This window comes from Pyxicephalus adspersus, chromosome 4 (assembly GCF_032062135.1).
Source record: "Pyxicephalus adspersus chromosome 4, UCB_Pads_2.0, whole genome shotgun sequence".
NCBI lineage: Eukaryota > Metazoa > Chordata > Amphibia > Anura > Pyxicephalidae > Pyxicephalus > Pyxicephalus adspersus.
Genome location: NC_092861.1, coordinates 7603840 through 7620957, shown reverse-complemented (window position 1 = coordinate 7620957; position 17118 = coordinate 7603840). Strand labels below are relative to the sequence as shown.

The window sequence follows — 17118 nt, the reverse complement described above, 5'->3', positions numbered from 1 at the left end:
CTCTCCTCCTCCTGTGTCACTGTATCTGTCTGTTATTTGCAACCCCTATGTGTAATATGTTGTGCTATATAAATCCCGTTTAATATTAATAATATCGCTGTCAAAACTTTATTTTTTTTTTGCAACCAATAAAATGCCCTTTTTTTGTCACAAGATGTAACAGCTTTAAATTTAGATTGTTGGTAAGTAAAAGCTTAAAATGGACCTATAACCTATTTCTGTCTTGATTGCTGCAGCGCAAAGCCTCCTGGGATACCTATGTCATTCATCCCTGGAGGCTCTTGGCCTTTTCTTCTGCTCATGCCCTTATTTCCAGCATGGGCAGAAGGAGCCTTTTAATTCACGCATGCACAGTGAGATCAGCAATCTTTTTTCCCATGTACATCACCCAATCTCGCACCCGTGCAGAAGAACCTAGAAGACGAATGAAGAAGATTTCGGCGTCCTCTGCGCCCTCTGCGCTGGGCCAAAGACATATACTGGGACGATGTGGGACTCAAACAAAAAAACCTCCCGACGGATCTGTGGGATTAAAGGTGTGCTTTTTATTTTTCTATTTTGGGTTTAGCTCCGCTTTAAATACAACTTTTCCGAAAATGTTTTTAATTATATTGGTGATCCGATGTGCATTGCGCCGTCTCGGTTTCTTTACAACGTTGAATAGAACGACAAGCACGGCCATATTTTTCCGGGTCCATCATGGCGCCAGATCGTGTGAAGTTTTTTCCTGCACATGTTAAAAAAAAAAAATGGGCATGCATGTGGTCAAGCAATTTCCTTTAACTTTACATTTAAGAAAGGCCCCTCATGACACATGGCAATCTCGAGCCTGCTCAGAAGAAGCAGCCCACAACCTCCTGGGATCTGTGATGCAAATATACCAGATGGGTGCGGGTTTCCCCTTTAGTCTTTACCGCCGCTGGAATAAAGATAGAAAAGTAGGCGACCTCCCCAAAAAATGTTTAAAAAAATATAATACATGTTGACAATCGAAAATCCGGCCATCGATAATCTGAATCCCTCATTTTCCCGGCATGAATTTCGGACCGCATTTTCAATACAGGGACTGCAGCACATTGTTTGGCCACTAATGTTTTCATGGCGCTGTTCTGCAGAAACACCTGTTAGGTCTTGCTTGCTAAACTAAATACATGTTGAGACGTCCCTGCTGCCTGCTCCCTGTCAGATGCGGGAAGAAGGCTGCCTGTGTGTGGAGGTATGTATTAAAAAAAAAATGCATAATTTTCTAAAATCCGACACTCCTCAGGTCTGGAGGTTGCTGGATTTTTGATTCCAAACCTGTACATTTTTTTTTTTGCAAATCTAATAATTAAACAGGTTAGCCACCCTCGTTATGTAATGTTGAAAATGTAATGATAGGTCCGCTTTAATGATTTTTCCTGGACACAAACACAAAACAGTGTTGTGTGTTAAAATGTAAAAGATTTACCCCCCTTGTGACAGCAATAACCTTAGGTTAAAATAAGGAATGCACATGTTAATGCACATGTTGGGTGCGCATGCATGCAAGAGGAAATTTTTTTTTAATATGCAAGAAAATAGGGAGGGAAAAAATTAGTCTCGGCACAGAGGGAGTTGTTAGCTCTGGCTGGGGCCGAAATACTCAACTTTGTGACAATATAAAAGAGAGTAGATGGTCACGGTGTAGAATAAAGCTATGTACGCATTAGAGATCTTGTAGCGGATTAACAGCAGTTCCAACATAAATTATTTTCCTCTCTGCTGTACTAGGTGTGGCTTAGGAAATCATGGGTGGTAACAACAGTATATAAGAAGCAACTCCTCCCAAATGAGCATCCCCTTCGATAGCTCAGCTGGTAGAGCGGAGGACTGTAGAACAAATGCACAGAGATCCTTAGGTCGCTGGTTCGATTCCGGCTCGAAGGAAATATTTTATTAACTGTATCTGCAGATAAGTTCTTGGTCTTTTATTTTGTTTTCACTAATAATTTTCATCCTTATATGTCATACACAGTAACAGTCATGTAGTTTAACACCTTTATAGAAAAGTAGTTTTCGTAAAAATAAATCTGTATTCTGAGCATCAATCTTCTGCAACAAACTGTAGATTCAAGAGTAGGCTCTAGTTGTGTTGTTAGAAGGATTTCTTTTTTGGTTATATGCACCTCAATACATCTCAATATACATCTCAATACATGAATTTTTCTTTATGATTTCAGAAATTCAGTAACTTACCGTATTTTCCGGCGTATAAGACGACTTTTTAACCCCGAAAAATCTGTGCCAAAGTCGGGGGTCGTCTTATACGCATAGTAAGCCCTAGAAGGTATGGCAAATATCATTCACTGCAACAAAATTCAATGAACCTATGACCCTGACAAGAAGAGGCTCAGACTATCCCCACTACTGTACTTGCTCATGTGTTTTATTTCCACATGTACAGTCTCTGTGGCGCAATCGGTTAGCGCGTTCGGCTGTTAACCGAAAGGTTGGTGGTTCAAGCCCACCCAGGGACGCTCATATTTTCTGCTCTTTGGCCAAGGGTAGCAGTCATGTAGAAATGAAAACTATGCCTGTTTGCCCTTCTCAAAGGCTGCTCTATGTTTATGAAAACTAACTTTTATTCAAGTGAACATCTCTCTCAAGATGGGCCAGTATGGTGGCTCGATCCCACCCAGGGACACTCAAATCTTCTGCTTTTTTTGCCAAGGGTAACAATGATGTAAAACCTCAAACTACCTTGTTTGAATCTGCTCAAGGTCTCTCGACAGCTTTTTCGAAGAGTACAGAGAATTAGAACTTTTTGTTAATGGACGATGGCAGTTTTTTACATTTGGACTCCCCAAGCCAAATATTGGTTTAACATACAGCATTGGTGGTTCAGTGGTAGAATTCTCGCCTGCCACGCGGGAGGCCCGGGTTCGATTCCCGGCCAATGCAGTATCAAAATATTTTGCCTGGCGTCTGAAAAGGGCCAATGGCTGCCGTTAAATGCCATTGTGCTAATTAGGGGAAAGTCAGGCATACTTAGGAAAATGTATGAGAGACTTGATCAATTGGGGAAGCTAAAGCACACTCCTTGTTAAGGAGGCTCCTTTACCCTCTTTCAAGGACTGCATGGCAGAAGCTCAAATGAAGCAGGGGAAGTTGGTGAGCCATAGCAGGTATGGCAAATATCATTTGATGCAGTAACTTCTGTATCATTAACCATTACCATGGGGCTCAGACCCATGACCATAACAAGAAGAGGCTCATTTTCTTCCCACTACTCTACCTGATCATGCGCTTTAGACTTGGATGTGTTGTCTCTGTGGCGCAATCGGTTAGCGCGTTCGGCTGTTAACCGAAAGGTTGGTGGTTCAAGCCCACCCAGGGACGCTCACATTTTCTGCTCTTTTTGGCCAAGGGTAGCAGTCATGTAGAAATGCAAACTACGCCTGTCTGTCCTTCTTGAAGAGCTGTGGAAGAGCGCCTTAAGTTTATGAAAACTAACTTTTATTCAGAGGAACATCCCATGGGCCCATACGTGGTCTCTCTGGCGCAATCAGTTAGCACATTCAGCTGGTAACCGACAGGTTGGTGGCTCGATCCCACCCAGGGACGCTCAAATCTTCTGCTCCGTTTTGCCAAGGTTAACAATGATTTAAAACCACAAACTACCCGTTTTAAATCTGCTCAGACGGGTTAAAATTCCTGGCCTGGGTAATATTCTGACAGGCAAGGAAAGTTTAGGTTATGTCTCTGAGCCAAGGTCTCTCGGTAGCCTTTTCTAGGAGTACAGAAAACTGGAACTTTTTGTTAATGGAGAGTGGCAGTTGCTTACATTCAGACTTCCCAGGCCCAATGGGGGATGTGGTCAGCCCCCAGTAATTGTGTGTGGCATTAATGGTTCAGTGGTAGAATTCTCACCTGCCACACGAGAGGCCCAGTTTCAATTTTTGGCCAATGCAGTATCAAATTCTTTTACCTAGCCTGGGGTCTGAAAGAGACCCATGGCTGCAGTTAAATGCCTTCATGCTAATCAGGGGAAAGTCAGGCATACTTAAGGGAATGTATGAGAGACTTGATCAATTGAGGAAGCTAAAGCACACTCCTTATTAAGGAGGCTGCTTTACCCTCTGTCAAGGACTGCATGGCAGAAGCTCAAATGAAGCAGGGGAAGTTGGTGAGCCATAGCAAGTATGGCAAATATCACTTGCTGCAACAAATTCTGTACCATTAACCATTAACATGGGGCTCAGACCCATGACCATAACAAGAAGAGGCTCAGTTTCTTCCCACTAGTCTACCTGATCATGCGCTTTACACCTGCATGTATGGTCTCTGTGGCGCAATTGGTTAGACGCTCTTATCTTCTGCTCTCTTTGGCCAAGGGTAGCAGTCATGTAGAAATCCAAACTACACCCATCTGTCTTTCTTGAAGAGCTCAAATTTTCTGTTTTCTTTGGCTAAGGGTAGCCCCCATCTTTTGGGCTAACATAAACAGCCCCACACACATTGCCGGACACACATTAGATCTTGTATCTCTACAACCTCATCCACCTTGACAACTCACTATTTCCAATTTCGGACCACAACCTCCTTACCTTCAATTTCTCTAATTCTCCCCCCCATCCCCCCATTTCTTGAACCAGGTTGATAGCAGAGAAATATCCCCCTCGGCCATATCCTAACTACCTTACATCACTAACTCCCACCCCTGATCAAGCAGACAATCATTTTAACCACACTCTATCTTTGCCTCTGGCCGCCTTCTACTACCAATGACCTATACATAAACATGTAATTCTAAATGTCTACAACGCCTGTTTGTGCAGCTGAGCACAAGTATAGGAAACCTGGCCTCAGTGGTTACTTCATGAACTACAAAGCTAGGACAGAACACCTCAACACGACACTCACTGTCGCCAAACAAAATTATTTCTCCGCTAACTACTTTCTCTACCTTAGACATACCCATTTACTTTGAAAAAAATATTGATAAAATCAGACAAAATGTCCATGTTCACCATACCACTCCAACCAAATCAACCCCTTCCACCTGTATATCATCACTAACCTCCTTCAGCACTATTCATTAGACAAAGTTTCCTTCTCTGATCATCTCCATCTACTACCTGTCCACTTGACCCAATTCCCTCTGATCTACTCCGTGCCCACTCTTTTTGAAAAGGAGAGCTGCTCTCTTTATATCAAAGAAATGTTCTCCTTAAGGCAAGTAAACTTATTTTGGCACACTTCCCATCTGCACATGTTCGCATTTAAAGTCAAGATCAGTTTAACCATTGCAGGTACTCATTTTTAAAAACGGATTCTGTTCATAGAACAAATAATAGTGTGAATTTGTAGGAGCAGGAAATTATTTTCCACTTCAACCCAGGAGAGACATTTGCTACTTGTTAAGGTATTACATTACAAATGTAGAAATCAAGGATCCACTAAATTATTCCTACAGTATTGTGTCTGGTGTATCCTATTAGGTTACTCATTGTGGAACTCAATAAACTGGAGTTCCCTTAGAAAAAAAGCCTCCTTGCAGCCAAATTCTCTATGTTCCCCCAGCTTCTTGTGTGTCCACCTTGATACAAATCTCCCCCCAGCTGCTGTGTTAGGCTGGTATCTGTCCCACAGATGGTTGATAAAAGCTGTCCCTAACCTGACATATGGAGAACTACTGCAACCTGTAGTGCTATAGTTGTCTGGACTGGCAGAGAGCTGAGAGGAGGATCTGTAGGGCCTGCTGAGACTTCTACCCCCTCCCCCTGCTGGGTTTTACTAAGAGCTGAGAAAAGGTGTGTCAGTTAACAGGACTGAAAAGTACCCCAGGACTGACTGGTTGCTAGGGCTATCTGGGTCATATTACTGGGAGGTGCCCTAGGAATCATTTTGCAAGGATTACTGGACCTGAACATGTTCTTTTAGCTTTCCCCACTCTTGAATCTGTGAATCTAGAAACCTACACTAAAGGCCCCAACTGCCAGATCCATGTGATTGGTCCTGGTGCTCACTCTTTCTCCATCTTTCTCTGCGTACTCCTCTTTTATTACCCCTACCTAAAAATTTTTATGTCTTTTCCTTAAAGCAGCTTGCGTTGGTGGTATAGTGGTGAGCATAGCTGCCTTCCAAGCAGTTGACCCGGGTTCGATTCCCGGCCAACGCATTTCTTTTTGCTTTATGAACTTTCACCGTATTTGCTGTTTTATAAATGATATCAGCATTTGAAAATTATAATATAATCAATGCCATAAGGGCACAGTGAGGATTGCATTCAATCTGAGTAATGCATTCAATACCAAAGTCATAGTAACCAAGGGATTGCATTGTTTTTAGGCCGGCCTGACTCATACAGCTTGTGGAAAGAATCAATCATGATTTTGGCTGACAAATGCATTCACAGCATAAAGATTGACCACAGTTTTCTCTCAATCAATACCTTTTATAGCGCTAAACTCCAAACTTTTTTTTTTTTTGTTCAAACTGTAATTTTCAGTTAACAAATATTAAAGGTACAGCAAACTGGTAGCAAACTGGAACAAGAGGGAAAAATGTCAGCAATGTAAAAATTCCTGGCCTGGGTAATATTCTGGCAGCCAAGGAAAGTTTAGGTCATGTCCCTGAGCCAAGGTCTCTCAGTAGCCTTTTCTTAAGAGTACAGAGAACTGGAACTTTTTGTTAACGGAGAGTGGCAGTTGCTTACATTCAGACTTCTCAGGCCCAATGGGGGATGTGGTCAGCCCCCAGTAATGGTGTGCAGCATTAATGATTCAGTGGTAGAATTGTCACCTGCCACACGGGAGGCCCAGTTTCAATTTTTGGCCAATGCAGTGTCAAATTCTTTTACCTAGCCTGGGGTCTGAAAGAGACCCATGGCTGCAGTTAAATGCCTTCATGCTAATCAGAGGAAAGTCAAGCATGGCAAATATCATTAGCTGCAACAAATCCTGTACCATTAACCATTAACATGGGGCTTGGACCCATGACCATAACAAGAAGAGGCTCAGTTTCTTGGCACTACTCTATCTGATCATGAGCATTGTCCCTGCATGTATGGTCTCTGTGGCGCAATCGGTTAGCGCGTTCGGCTGTTAACCGAAAGGTTGGTATTTCAAGCCCACCCAGGGACGCTCATGTTTTCTGCTCTCTTTGGCCAAGGGTAGCAGTCATGTAGAAATGCAAACTACGCCTGTCTGTCTTTCTTAAAGAGCTCAAATTTTCTGTTCACTTTGGCTAAGGGTAGCCGTGATGTAAAATCACAAATTACAGCTATGAAATGTTGAGAAGCATACTACTACATTTACAAAACTTTCAAATATATTGTGTTTGGTAACTAAAATAATTTAGTCGGTATGTCATCCACTATAACTGCCATCTGAATTGTTGTGTCTATTCAGTGTATGGTTTGCCGTATATTTTACAGGGACTCATTGTACAAATTTTAATTTGTCCATAGTTTTATCTGTTTACCATCCCTTTTATCCAGCTGATTGCTCATTGATAACTTTACACCCTACTAACCCCACCCCTACCCAGGTTGCACTAATCTCCCAAATTGCAATAAATTTATTCAGTTCAGCCATACCAGGGTTTAAAGTATATCTATTTAAAATGTAGGCACGATTTTGTGGGACCCTGGTCACGTGCCCAAATATCAAGTGCTGTGGGAATTAAACCAGGAATTCGAACAACTTCTGGACTCTGTAATTTTCACCTGGGACCTGAGGGACTAAATCTTCTTCAACAACCTTGCACCCTCAACACAATATCTGCTTCAACCGTCCTGAACTACTATTTTTCACCGAGCCATCTATGCTGACTTCCTGACTTTAATTCCTACAATCCTACACCTAGAATTTTGCTTACAAATCTCACTACAACACCTACTACAGTAGCTGCTCACATGGACTTCAGTTTGCCATATTGTTTATTGTACTCCTGTGTATCGCTCTCCCTGTAGTCACTCACTCTCTGGTCCTATTCCCTCTCTCCCTCCCCAGTCCGATAACGCCTTGCTGACTGCTCCTTCACTCACCTACAATCTCCATCTCTACTACTGTTTGCTGGTGACAACTCGCACAACCCTGGTCCCCACCCTTTCACCAAGATACAATTTTTAACCTTATTCACCAAACTCACAAATTCTTTCCCCCTTTCTCTTGTGGTCTGTGTACCAGATCTGTCTACAACAAGCTAACCTTTTTTTCACAACCTTTTCCTCTCTAAATCTCTGAACTTTCTCGCTCTCCCTGAAACTTGGCTTTTGTCCTTAAACTTTGCCCTTGCTACCTACTCTCTCATGGAGATCTTCACTTTACAGATGCCTTCAGACCTGACAACAGGGCATAGTAGGTGGTGGTGTGGGTCTCATTCTCTTTCTGCCCTAATTGTACATACAGAGTTCTTTCTACCCCTCCCTTTCTCATTTTCACCTAATTTGCATCACGGATTGCATCTGTCTTTTCCACTTCATGAACTACAAAGCTAGGACAGAACACCTCAACACCACACCCACTGTCACCAAACAAAATTATTTCTCCTTTAACTACCTTCTCTGCCCAAGACATACCCATTTATTTTGAAAATAATATTGATAAAATCAGACAAAATTCCATGTTCACCGTACCACTCCAACCAAATCAACCCCTTCCACCTGTATATCATCACTAACCTCCTTCAGCACTATTCATTAGACAAAGTTTCCTTCTCTGATCATCTCCATCTACTACCTGTCCACTTAACCCAATTCCCTCTGATCTACTCCGTGCCCACTCTTTTTTAAAAGGAGAGCTGCTCTCTTTATATCAAAGAAATGTTCTCCTTAAGGCAAGTAAACTTATTTTGGCACACTTCCCATCTGCACATGTTCGCAAGAGTTCCCTTAGAAAAAAAGCCTCCTTGCAGCCAAATTGTAAAAAAAAAGCCTCCTGGGGCGTGGCCTGATGGCGCCGGAGTAGGACGCGGCTATCCTAAGCTCAGTGTCCTGCCGGAGGATCCCACTCGTGTAAGCGCTACAGCGCCTTCTTATCCCGTTTCAATGGGCCCTAAAATGAAGGGGGTACAGAAGGGACGCCGCTTAGTCTCTGCCTGATGCCTTCTTCAGAAGCTTCTTTAGGCCATAGCCCAGCCAACACAAATTCCGAGGAGGAGTGGGACTGGAAGGACCAAGCAAGATTTAGAACACAGTGTGGGGTGCCTTAATATAACTTAATAATAACTTAATATGTTGTAGCTGTTGCATGATGACGCTGAAAACCGCAGCAGGCGGAGTGACATTCGTGTACGGGGTCTGCCTGGGACCGTACGGAATTCGGAATTACCCGCAGCTGGCTACTCTATATTTGCTAAGCTTCTTTCTGTCCCATCTGATGTTGATATAGAGATAGATCGGATACATAGAACCCTGGGCCCGCGCAGCACAAATCCGCAACGCCCTAGAGAAGTTATCTGTCGGATTCATTTTTACAGAACCAGGGAAGATATCATGAAAAAAGCCAGAGAATCTACAAATATTGAATACGCCGGGGCTTAGATACAACTGCTGCCTGACCTCTCTAAACATACATTGGAGGGCTCTTAAACCGCTCTCGACAGTTCTTCGTGATCGGAACATCCCATACAGATGGGGATTCCCCTTCCATCTCATCATCAGATCTGGAGGTAGAACTCTTGTTCTCCGCGAGCCATCTGACCTGCCTCATATTGTACGTGATCTGCAACTTCCTGACATCTTATTACCTGAATGGCCCATGGCGACTTCGCTCCTCAACAGCAAACCAGTGCCATCGCAAGCTCCTCCACGACTCCCGTCTGATAGTCCTCCAATCACCTCCGCGGGTCACCTTTTTGCCCCCCTCCTTCCATAACCTAGCCGACTGATTCGGCATCGCCAACAATTTTTATTGGTTCTCAGGATACCTTCATCATTGTTCTTGAAACTTCTACCTTCCATCCTAACCTTTTTGTGTTTCTTAGGCTACTAAACACCACTGGATCACCTCTGTCCTCAACATGTTTTATCACCTGCAGTGCATGGCCGAGAGAACAGTCCGCCTTTGAATGGAGATCCAAGTTCCTGTGCTGCCAAGCATCATCGGACTACATCTGATCCTGCGCAAGATGTTTCTCCTCTACGGTGGGACTTTCCATGTACTGATAGCTATGCTGAGCGTTATTATCTAGGGTTTATTGCTGCAGATTCAGCTGTTAGTTGTATTGCTATTTTTGAATGCACTCTAGATCCGGTGGTTAATTATGCCTAGGGTTCACCGGGGGCGTGTGAGCTTTATTGCTCTCGCCTTCCCGGTTGGCCATATTATGGGACCTGGGATGTTGTATCCCTGTTTCCTTAGCCTGTTTTAGCAGGAACTTGGTGAAATACTTATCTTAAGTTGATGTCTTTTGATATATGCTCTACACTTTAGTTATACTGATTATAGGACTGTTTATTACTCTGGGCGAAATTTGGGGTTCGCTCATTCTTTATGTTGTTCTTGGTTTTGTGGGTTCCCCCAGGCGGGACCAGAAGGTATATTTGTTGCTTGTTTGTTTGCCTCCCCACACTGCGCACAGACACTTCCCCCACACTTACCAGGCGGTGATTTGGCATCTTTGGGATCCCACTTTAGTTTTTCACCCCACGGTCTAGGTTTAGCCCGCCTAGCCCGTCTGGTGCCCCTTCCCTGACCCGCTTCCCTTGATGTCCTCAATAAAAGAAACACCACAAATTCTGAGAATCCGCACCCTCAATGTTAAGGGTTTAAATAGCCCGAGCATGCGCTCTCTAGTGCTATATGCTCAACATAAAGCGAGAGTGAATATTTTACTTTTGCAGGGGACTCATTTTCAATCCACTAGAGTTCCCTCTCTCCGCAATCGTTATTACACTGTTTGGCGTCACAGCTCCAATCCTGAGTCCAGAACTAAGGGGGTCTCTATAGCTTTCCATAAAACGTTGCCTGTCCAGATACTTGACTCCCGCTCTGATTCTCAGGGCAGATTTCTGATCCTTAAAATTTTTCTTTGGGATAAGAAATTTACACTGGCCTCTTTTTATGCCCCTAATCATCAACCTACTGTGGCTCTTACGCAGTATTTGGAGACTCTGAAGGGGTTCGCCGAGGGACCAATCATAGTGGGAGGCGACCTGAATTGTGTTCTGGATCCCCGGATTGACACCTCCACCGGGAAAACTCCTATATCCTATTCCAAATTGAACTCCCTTCGTTCTAGACCACACGATCTTAGACTAGCAGATATGTGGCGTACTCTGCATCCCACCACCAAAGATTACACCTTTTACTCCAACCCACACAATGTGTACTTCCGTATAGATTATATTTTAGCGAGCCACTCTGTACTTGATTGGAATCCTGTTACTTCTTTAGAATTATGTCCCTGGTCGGATCATTCCTCAGTATCCCTCTCACTCCAAATTCCTCAAATGGGCCCTAGAGAATGGACATGGAGGTGTAATGATTCCCTGTTTAAGGACTCTATTTGTGCGAAGGCGGTTTTAGAAGCAATTACCAATTTTATAGGGGACCATTTTGCGGACCCCACTCCCCTACCTTTACAATGGGAGGCTTTGAAGGCGGTGGTTCGAGGGGTCCTAATTCAGCAAGGATCTCGGCTTAAAAGGATCAGATTGCAGGATATTACACTTACTAGTGATAAAATTTGCTCCTTGGAACGCCTACATAAACAAAACATGTCTCCAGCTGTATTTTTAGAACTGAGCACTGCTAGGACTCATCTTTTGAAGCTGTACGTCCTAGCATACCAACGCAATCGGGATCGTTTCCGCAAATTAATTTACCAGTATGGGGATAAATGTGGCCGATTGTTAGCACGGGGCTTACACCCTCGCACTTCTACTACTTAAATCCCATCTATCCGAACTGCTAATGGCGGCTTGACATCCATCCCTAAGGAGATCTTGCAAACTTTTAATAATTATTATGCCGATCTCTATAAAATCTGTCCTACCCATGCAAGTCCATCCTCTCTACAAGATTATATACCCAAAAGAGCCCTTCCAACGTTAGATGCTGAGGTGATATCGCAACTGGAGACCCCGTTTTCTGAGGAGGAGGTATCTACTGCTTTACGTGCTACACCGACAGGGAAAAGCCCTGGCCCTGATGGCTTTACTCCGCGGTTTTATAAACTCCATGCCCTTAATCTTGTTCCCTTCATGACTAGGGTGTTTTCTTTCATATCCGTTGACACGCTGTTTCCTCCACAGAGTTTGGAAGCTCATATTACGGTCCTTCCTAAGCCTGGCAAAGACCATACTGTTTGCTCTATTTATAGACCCATATCATTAATAATGTTGATGCAAAAATATTTTCTAAATTGATTGCCAATAGGTTATCCCCTTATATGCCCTCATTGATTCATCTGGATCAAAGTGGGTTTATCTATGGAAGGGAAGCCAGGGACAATATTATTAAGACTATACTGCTGACCCAATTTGCTAAGTCTACAGGTACTCCTATGTGCCTGCTGTCCATAGACGCTGAAAAGGCCTTCGATAGGGTTTGTTGGGAGTTTATGTAATCAGCGTTACGTCAGGTAGGCCTGGGCCCCAATATGGTCTCTAGAATTGCTGCATTGTATTCCTCACCCAGGGCCCGAGTGCGGGTTAACGGCACCCTCTCTGATTCTTTCCAAATCAAGAACGGTACGAGACAGGGGTGTCCTCTTTCCCCATTGCTTTACGCCCTAGTTATGGAACATTTGGCTGTAGCCTTGCGTCACAATCCGGATGTTAAAGGGATCAAGATAGGCGATACCCATTATAAACTCTCCTTATATGCAGATGATCTTTTACTATATATAACGTCCCCTCATGTCACGATACCTTCGGTACTGAAGGAATTTGACGAATTCGGATCACTTAGCAATTTCAAGGTAAACTACTCCAAATCCGAACTTCTAAATGTTACCTTAAACTTGACTCAAATGTCCACTATACACAATAATCTGTCCTTTCGGATTTGTCCTACCGCCATTAAGTATTTGGGTATAATGATACCATCGGACCCTTCTGCTTTGTTCTCACTTAATCATACCCCTGTATATAGTAAAATTCAATCCAACCTTCAGAAATATGACTCCCTGCCTCTTTCCTGGTTCGCTCGCATAAACACTCTAAAAATGGATATTGTCCCCAGATTGTTATATATTTTCCAAACGGTTCCCATATTTTTACCAACTGCATATCTGCGTAAAATACATAGGTTGTTTTTAAAATTTCTATGGAATGAGAAGTGCCCCAGATTGGCATTCGGCATCTCGGTTAAACCTAAATGTAGAGGAGGAGTGGGGGGGCCCTGATATTGTTTCCTACTATAGAGCATCAGTCTTAGTGCGCCTGACAGACTGGTTTCACAGTCGGGAGTTGAAAGAATGGGTGCTACTGGAAGAACATATGTCCCCAGTGAGTCTCCAGTCTCTGCCATGGGTGGACCGGTCATTATTACGGCTGACTTCCCCCATACCTACACTTTCTTTGGACTTATTACGTATATGGGATATTCTCCTTAGATCGGGCACATTGTCTATGAGACCGGGGCTTTTCCAACGGCATTAAGGGCTACCAAATTCTTGTCATGGTCTGCCTCCGAACACCGTCACCTAAAGGATATAGTTCATAATGGGCGGGTTCCCCCTTTATCCTCTCTAGACCTTCCATACAGAAGTAAGCTACTATCCTGGCTTTCATACAAGCAATTAATGTCTTTTGTGGCTTCTTTTACTGACCCACCCTTACTACACAGAAATTTGATGGAATTCGAGCAATTAGTTAGCTCACCTGTTCGCCCTCCCCATGTTGTCTCAAGGCTATATGAGCTACTCACACAAAATCCTGAGGCTATAGCCACTATATACACCAGATACTGGGAGAGGGATTTGGCCGGTCCCATAACTGGAGATGACTGGGAAACTTCATTTACCCTCACACACAAGATGGCACTGACTTGTAAGGCCCAGGAGGTTAACTATAAACTCTTGTCTAGGTGGTATTGTTGTCCAGTGGATCTGCATAGAATTACTCCCACAAACTCGGACGGCTGTTGGCGATGTTTGTCGCATAGGGGGACAATGCTTCATATTTGGTGGGAATGGTCAAAGATATATCATTTCTGGGATCTGATTATTCAGATATTTAATGAATGCTCTGGTTCTACAGTGCCCAATACCCCTAACGTGGCTCTTTTATCTATGATACCGGGCTCGCTTAAAAGTATTAAAAGAGGTGCCCTACAGCATTTTCTTGCCGCGGCTATGTTCCTTATCCCGAGATTATGGAGGCAGTCTGTTGCTCCTTTTATAGCTGACTGGGTACCCGAACTAGAAAAAATCCGTCATATGGAAATGTGGCAGAAGATGATGATAGGATGGAACAATTTAAAATAGTTTGGTCCACGTGGGATTGGTTTAAAGAATCTCCCTGATTCCAATTGTACTTATCTTAATACTCTTGTATATTTGTTCCAGCGCTATTTTTGTATTTTTGTATTAAGGGCTTTTTCATATTTTCTCCAACCTTGGGTGGTGTGCATTCTCTTTTCCCCTTTCCCTTCCCAACCCCCTTTCTTGGGCTGTAATGTTCTTTTTTTATTGTTTATTGTTTTTTTTCTTGTTTTTATTAACTTCTGTATAATTGTATTGCTCTGTTTTATTCTGGTTCATGAAGGTTTTGACAGATTATTGCTACGTATCAGAGTATATGCTATATTTAAGATGTGTATTTTACGCTCATATGAAGCCAATGCCGTTACGGGTAATAAGAATCCTATGTTTTATTGTTTTCTATGTATGTTTGTCTATTTTTCTTTGGAAACTCAGTAAAACTTATTGACACAAAAAAAGCCTCCTTGCAGCCAAATTCTATGTTCCCCCAGCTACTTGTGTGTCCACCTTGATACAAATCTCCCCCCAGCTGCTGTGTTAGGCTAGTATCTGTCCCACAGATGGTTGATAAAAGCTGTCCCTAACCTGACATAAGTAGCTGTCCTTAACCTAACCTAACCTGTCTTTCCTTTAAAACAGTTTGCGTTGGTGGTATAGTGGTGAGCATAGCTGCCTTCCAAGCAGTTGACCCGGGTTCGATTCCCGGCCAACGCATTTCTTTTTGCTTTGTGAACTTTCTCCGTATTTGCTGTTTTATAAATGATATCAGCATTTGAAAATTATAATACAATCAATGCCATAAGGGCACAGTGAGGATTGCATTCAATCTGAGTAATGTCAGATTGAATGCAAGTAAAGTCATAGTAACCAAGGGATTGCTTTGTTTTTAGGCCGGCCTGACTCATTCAGCTTGTGGAAGGAATCAATCATGATTTTGACAATTGCATTCACAGCATAAAGATTGACCACAGTTTTCTCTCAATCAATACCTTTTATAGCGCTAAACTCCAAACTGTTTTTTTTGTTCAAACTGTAATTTTCAGTTAACAAATTTTAAAGGTACAGCAAACTGGAACAAGAGGGAAAAATGTCAGCAACCAAAGTTAACACCAATAAAAATAAGATAAGAAGGGCTATACATAAGTAGTCCTGCCCCATAAGGCAGCAAGGGAATGAGGTGTACAGCATGGTGCAAATATCCCAAGAAACAATCAGATAATTCCAGTGAAAAATGCAGTAACAATAATCCTCCTAAACTTTACAACAAACTAGAAGAAACAAAATGAGGAGTTAAACATGGGTGAGCACAACAATATGGAAAGCAACATTACAAGCCCAAAGCTAAGATGAGACAATGCATGAGCATTGAAAAAGTATATTTAAACATTTCCCTTGTAAGAAGTAAAGATAGAGCTTTTATGCACATTGCTCCTGATGGCTGTCCGAGTCTCGTCTAGTTCTCACCCCAAAAGCAATAAAGCATATAAGGAAATTTGAACAATGGTGGGTATGGAATGCTGTAGAATAGCTTATATATGGAGGAAATAAGCTCTATGGAGTATGGACCTTTTTTACCAATCCTTTCAAACGAGCTAGGTTCTGTGAACTGTAAGAGATAATAAAGGATTGTAGAAAAAATTTGATCTGCAAAGAGGAATAACCTGGGGAGGTGAGTCTATGCTTAACATAGCATTGCCTCCAGATATTTCTCATAAACAAGATTGTGGAAAAAAAAGCCTTAATCAGAAAGAGACAAAACCTTAACATTGAGGGGGATGAAGCCAACCCATCGGGCAAAGAAATTAAGGGCCGGAGGGCTTCCAAATTAAAAGTTAGGAGTATTTGGTTTAATTCTGGGGCTCCAATATCTTTTTTCTCCCTAGGGGTGAACATTACCTTCAACGTTAACCTATGGCATTTAGGCGCCCCAAAAAACGTAGGAAATCTCACTGCAACAATCTAAGGGCATGAGAAGAAATTTCTACTAAGGATAACAAGGAAGTAGAAGAGGTATGGAAGAAGCATCTGCCACGGATCTGCCACGGATCTGCCACAAGTATGGGGAAGGGGACCCTCTGTGCAATCTGCACGTTTGGTAGAGGTATGAGCTGAGGGGCAGAGTCTAAGGAACCACCCGGCAATCACCAGAGCACTCCGCAAGGAGTAATGGACTTTGCTGCGGATGGTGCCCAGGTTGCGGCTCTCAGACACACCCGTTCAGACAGCATCTGACTGCAGATGGAACCAAAATGTAGTATCAAATCAACAGGCAATCTCGAAAACCAGTGTAAGACCAGGTCAGAGCAGGCAGCAAACGATTGAAGTCAGAACCAGGGAATCGGCACTTGGAAACAGACACAAGCTGGAGCCTCAGGTAAAAGCACCTATTGCAAAGGCAAGGAGTATTAGTCTGAACCCAGCTTATATAGTGAGTACCAGAAAGTACCAGGGCAGCTGTGCTGCTGATCTGTGACAGCATCATATTAAGCAAGGCAGTTCTACCAAACAATAAAAGGTGATGATACTTTCATTTATCAGTTGATAACCGAAGTTCCCTAGATGAGGGATGGAAATGTATTTATGTATAGGAGGTGTGATAGAGAGGGGGATTTGTCCTTGCAACAAGCACACAGATTGTAAACTCTATAAGTCTCTTTATTTGTTCCAAAACACAATAGCAAAAATCAAACAAAAAGCTCCTTATCAGCTTACATGAGCTGA

At 42.9% G+C, this 17118-nt stretch overlaps 7 non-coding genes across 7 annotated transcripts; all 7 read left to right on the top strand.

The window, feature by feature from the left end:
* Positions 1–1820: 1820 nt before the first annotated feature.
* On the top strand, positions 1821–1908 carry TRNAY-GUA (transfer RNA tyrosine (anticodon GUA)). Its single transcript is given in 2 exon segments — positions 1821–1857; positions 1873–1908. It is a non-coding gene; the product is annotated as a tRNA-Tyr (tRNA).
* A 516-nt stretch (positions 1909–2424) lies between these two features.
* On the top strand, positions 2425–2498 carry TRNAN-GUU (transfer RNA asparagine (anticodon GUU)). The gene has a single exon. It is a non-coding gene; the product is annotated as a tRNA-Asn (tRNA).
* Positions 2499–2851: 353 nt separating this feature from the next.
* Positions 2852–2922, top strand: TRNAG-GCC (transfer RNA glycine (anticodon GCC)). The gene has a single exon. It is a non-coding gene; the product is annotated as a tRNA-Gly (tRNA).
* A 364-nt stretch (positions 2923–3286) lies between these two features.
* Positions 3287–3360, top strand: TRNAN-GUU (transfer RNA asparagine (anticodon GUU)). The gene has a single exon. It is a non-coding gene; the product is annotated as a tRNA-Asn (tRNA).
* A 2710-nt stretch (positions 3361–6070) lies between these two features.
* TRNAG-UCC (transfer RNA glycine (anticodon UCC)) lies at positions 6071–6142 on the top strand. The gene has a single exon. It is a non-coding gene; the product is annotated as a tRNA-Gly (tRNA).
* An 890-nt stretch (positions 6143–7032) lies between these two features.
* Positions 7033–7106, top strand: TRNAN-GUU (transfer RNA asparagine (anticodon GUU)). The gene has a single exon. It is a non-coding gene; the product is annotated as a tRNA-Asn (tRNA).
* Positions 7107–15039: 7933 nt separating this feature from the next.
* TRNAG-UCC (transfer RNA glycine (anticodon UCC)) lies at positions 15040–15111 on the top strand. Its single transcript has one exon. It is a non-coding gene; the product is annotated as a tRNA-Gly (tRNA).
* The last annotated feature ends 2007 nt before the right edge of the window (positions 15112–17118 follow it).